The sequence below is a fragment of the Oratosquilla oratoria genome, chromosome 35, assembly GCF_046742065.1.
Source record: "Oratosquilla oratoria isolate Oo_2021 chromosome 35, ASM4674206v1, whole genome shotgun sequence".
In the NCBI taxonomy this organism is placed as follows: Eukaryota; Metazoa; Arthropoda; class Malacostraca; order Stomatopoda; family Squillidae; genus Oratosquilla; species Oratosquilla oratoria.
In genome coordinates this window covers 41,528,514-41,533,516 of record NC_134811.1, presented here as the reverse complement: position 1 = coordinate 41,533,516, position 5,003 = coordinate 41,528,514, and the positions used below count along the sequence as shown (strand labels likewise).

Sequence of the window (5,003 nt, the reverse complement as noted above, 5' to 3'; positions counted from 1 at the left end):
GCCTGTTGAGCACCATTTTCTCGACGGTCTTCTCTATACAGCTAAGTAGGGAGATGGGTCTGTAGCTGTTGGCCTCATTGACTTGGGGATAGGAACTATATCTTAGGAATTCCAGTTCCTAGGTCTCGCGTGTTCCGCTAGGGTGCGATTTTCCAAGAGTAGAATGGCCTTCCATCCGGCGTCGCCAGCATTCTTGATCATCGAGTAGGTTATCTCGTCTGCCCCAGGTGAAGTGTCTTTTCCCTGGTGTCTTGCCGCTCGGAGCTCTTGTGTATTGTGTGTATTGCCGTGGAGATTAGTTCTTGTCGCTGTTGTTCCAGTTCTTCTTGCTTCGTCCTGGTTGCACACGGAAGTTGCTTCTTGTTTCGGACCCGGTGGATGATCCTGCAGGTCCTGTTGTTTTCCCGAGACTCTGTGTAGCCATCTCCATAGCTCCCTGGTGGTTGTTTGACTGTTGAGCTGGGAGCACCATTCTAGCCCATTTCTTTGTCTTATTTCTTGCAATTCCTCTTGCATATGTCGTATGTCTTCTTGGAGTTGCTTCCTGTTGTCTGCGTTGGGCCTCCTCTTGTGAATTCTCCGAAGAGGAATGGTTCATTATATACATCCGGCGAGGTTGCCGACAAGGGAAAAATATTTACATGGTCGCTGTTTCCAGCGAGACTAGACATCGAAATATCTAAATAAATTACATAAGGCAATTAGAAATGATGATATATCACTTCGTAGAATTTATATACATGTCCGAGTGTGGACTGGCGAGAAATTAATATCCTCGTCAAAATTATTGTGTAAGTGGCAATATCTTCTTAGCCGTCAGCAGAAATTCCGAGGGTTTGGTGACAGTTGGCGTCTTCGAGGTCATGACCCATATAATTGTAGCCTCCAGGACAATAGGCCTCACCGCGACGCTTACCCTTCTGACCTACGTCAGGTCTTGACTACTGTTCTACACTAACTTGGATTGCGTGCGTATCCCGTACTTGTCTGTGAATAAGAGCTGGTAGATGGAAGTAAATCTTGGTATATTCTTGGTAGATAGGAGAGTGCGTCGTTCTAGAAGTTTTCCAACAGTAGTAGTTGCTGTAGTAGTAGTAGTAGTAGTAGTAGTAGTAGTAGTAGTAGTAGTAGTAGTAGTAGTAGTAGTAGTAGTAGTAGTAGTAGTAGTTTGCGTTTGTTCATCTGCACAGCAAAATTGCAGGCAATGCGCTTGCGTAAGAAATGGAAGGAAATGCACAAACTGTAGAAAAGGAGGAGAATGCAGAAATCAAGGGAAGCAACAACCGCCGGAGGCGAGAAGTGATCAACTGGGAGATGTGGAGAATGTGGAAGATGGGAGCGATGCGATAGAGATGAACGTGGGTAGTGGTCTTGTGAGTGAGAGAGACTTAGAAGAGGGAAGTGATCCCACGAACTTGAGGCCGGAGGACGAAAGCCCACGTCATCAAGAACAGCAGGGTGAGAGAGAGGAGGGCAGGTTCTGGCAGACATGGCAGCAGCACAGGGCTAAGGAGTGGCTGAACGACGCCTACAACAGGATACTTGCCTTCTCTCCAGGAAACCTCTTCACCCCGCCTAAATGCAATGCATCTAAAGGCCTAATAGAGGAAATGACCCATTTATTAAGAGCATATATAAATTCATCTTCCTACACCCCGATGGTATTCAAAACGCTAGCTATCCTTCCGCACCTTACATATCAGAGGACCCACAGAAAATCTAAGCACTCTGAGAACATCCAGGCATTGCAACGGAGGATGGAAAAGTGGGAAAAGGGAGAAGTGGAGCAACTGTTGATGGAAGCAGAGGCCATCCAAGGTAGACTCTACAAGGGCGTCAACAGAAAGAAAAATCTAGAAGACAAAGCCAGAAATTTTGCATATAAGATGAGGCAGGGAAAGGTCGCGGCTACGATGAGGTCGCTCTCAGGGGAGAATGAAGATCCTGGAGTTCTATCCCTAAACGAGGAAACGCTAAAGATCCTGAAAGAAAAACACCCAAACGCAAGACCAGCAAACCTGGAGTCTAAATTCAGTGGCGACTACCTCCCACCCCACGAGGTAGTCTTTGACAGCATCACAAGAGAATGGATCTGGAACATTGCTCTACACACCCAGGGAGCGGTGGGACCATCGGGCCTAGATGCGTCTGGATGGAAATGTCTCCTTAGCACCAGCCTATTTGGAACGGCAGCGGGGAGTCTCCAGGAGGCCATCGCTGGTTTGGCAAAGAAACTGGCGACTGAGGACTGCCAGCACTTGGAGGTATACACAGCGTGCAGACTTATCCCGTTGGATAAGAAACCTGGCTGTCGTCCGATTGGTATAGGCGAGGTGTTGTGAAGAATAGTAGGAAAAGCCATCATGGAAGTCGCGAAGAACGAGATGCGAGAAGCGGCTGGCAACCTGCAGGTGTGCGCGGGGCAATAGGCGGGTTCCGAGGCAGCAATCCACGCCATGAGGAATATATTCAAGGAATCAGAATGCAAAGCAGTCCTATTAGTCGATGCATCAAACGTATTCAACAACTTAAATAGAGAGGCTACTATACACAACATCAAAATTAAATGCCCAATATTGGCCAGGTATATGGAGAACACAGACAGAGAACCTGCAAACCTATTTGTCACCAACAGGTTTGAGAAAAAATAAATGAAAGTAGAGATCATCAAATCCGCGGAAGGAACCACTCAGGGAGACCCGGTGGCCATGGCTATGTACGCGCTCGGTCTTATGCACCTGCAGCAGAAGATACAATATGAGGACACCATGGTCAAACAGGTAGCATATGCAGATGATCTCACGGTGGCAGGAAAAGTATCTGACCTAAAAAAGTGGTGGGATCTGGTGTTGGCACACGGCCCGGGCTTGGGTTACATTCCGAATGCAAAGAAGTCTGTCCTCATAGTGAAACCAGAGCACTTTGACAATGCCAAAATCCTCTTTGAGAACAGTGAAGTGAAGGTAACAAAAGAGGGAGAAAGACATCTCGGTGCAGTGATCGGCTCAGAATCCTTTAAAAAGCAATATATTGAAAAGAAAGTTAACGATTGCGTTGCGGAAGTTAGGCTCCTAGCTAACTTTGCAAAGACCGAACCGCAGGCGGCATATGCCGCATTCATATATGGGGTTAAACATAAGTGGAACTACATATCAAGGACGGTACCTAACATCACCGACCTACTAAGACCCCCTGAAGAAACCATCAGAAACGAGCTAGTACTGGCCATCACCAACAGACGAACATTAAACGAAGAGGAAAGAAAACTCATTGAACTTCCACCTAGAATGGGAGGGCTAGGCATCTCCAACCCGCTAAACCTAGCCAAAATAGAACACCAAAACTCTATGAAACTCACGTTTTCCTTGACAAACAACATCGTGTCACAAGATCAACGGAAGGAGAATAACATGGAGGAGATCAGAGAAATTAGAAGAAACATTTCAAAGGGGAGGGAGGAGAGGTAGAAGAAGGAACTTCAAGCACTTCTAGCTCGGCTATCGAATTGTGTGAAAAGAAAGATAACATTAGCGCAGGAAGTTGGGGCGTCCAATTGGCTGACAGCACTACCAATCAGGGCAAAGGGATTCACCTTAAACAAAAGAGAATTCACGGATGCCATTGCCCTGAGGTATGGATGGCCATTGGGAGGGCTGCCTAACAGATGCTCCTGTGGTATACAGTTTACTCCAGACCATGCGATGATATGCAAGCAGTGTGAATTCATTTGCATGCGATATGATGAGGTAAGAGATCCCACTGCCCAAATGCTTCAGGAGGTATGCAAGGATGTGACTATTGAACCAACATTACTCCCACTAGGAGGGGAGAACTTCAGATACCGCACGTCCAACACATCAGATGAAGCAAGAGTGGATGTCAGCGCAAGAGGTTTCTGGACACGGGGACAATTGGCTTTCTTTGACATGCGAATATTTGATCCGATGGCCCTCTGTTACAGCAACCTAACCATTTAGGCATCCCACTCCCGAAACGAGTATGAGATGATCAGAATGTGCGAAGAGCGTATAAAAAAGTAGACCAGGGCTCATTCACTCCTATAACCTTTACGACTTCAGGTGGGATGGGTCCTAGAGCAAAGGCATTCTACCCTCGGCTGGCATAGGTGATAGCTGAAAAGAAACAACAACCAAAATGCAGCATTGTTTCATGGATGAGATGTAGACTGTCATTCTCACTCCTAAGATCAGCCCTCCTATGCCTGAGAGGTACCAGGTCCCCACCGCCCAAATGAGTACATATACAAAACCTAGATTTTGAGTACGATGGTTAAACCCACGTTCACACATCACTTTAAAGACGTGTCTGTCGAATCGCGTTCGACGAACCGTTAGACCGTTCAAACCCCCTCTAAGTCTGACAGTAGAAGTGTATAGGCGGAAGTTGGCCTCGGCCACAGCTATCGTCTCCTGGCGTAGGCTTCTCACCTTCCTTTACCATTACTATTGATTTTTATTTATTAATTTATTTATTTATCTGTATATTGTTTTTTTGTTTTTTTACTGAAATACCCAGTCACCATTGCGAGCCAACTCATCACAGACCATTAAAGTCTGTACAACCTTCAACTGTTTTTTCTTTTTTACTTGTAATCTTCCAGTTATATTTTACTTTCCTTTCTTCATAGCCTCTCCCACAACTTTTTATGTTGAAATAGTTCCTTTTCTATACTGGTGAATGTCAATGACACAGACTATCCAACCACATGAGGCAAAGGGACGGCACCTCAACGAATCATTTGAGAGACAAAAATAATCTACCACATGCCTAAAGAAAATATAGGCATGCGAGTTAAGATTATCACAACTTTAATGAAAAGAAGAAAATTACATATATAAGATCCTTTATTATCAATCAAAACAGAATATACAAAATTTCCCATCTTGGAATATTCATCATAAGTAAATATGTGAGCTCTAAAAGTTTAATTTCTTCATGCTTGAATGTACTTGTTTTTTAGTGCTCACGCGTGCAAGCAAGGG

General features: G+C 45.2%; 1 pseudogene; it reads left to right on the top strand.

Annotated features, from left to right (window-relative positions):
* Nucleotides 1–1,352: 1,352 nt before the first annotated feature.
* On the top strand, nt 1,353–4,255 carry LOC143018754 (uncharacterized; annotated as a pseudogene).
* The last annotated feature ends 748 nt before the right edge of the window (nt 4,256–5,003 follow it).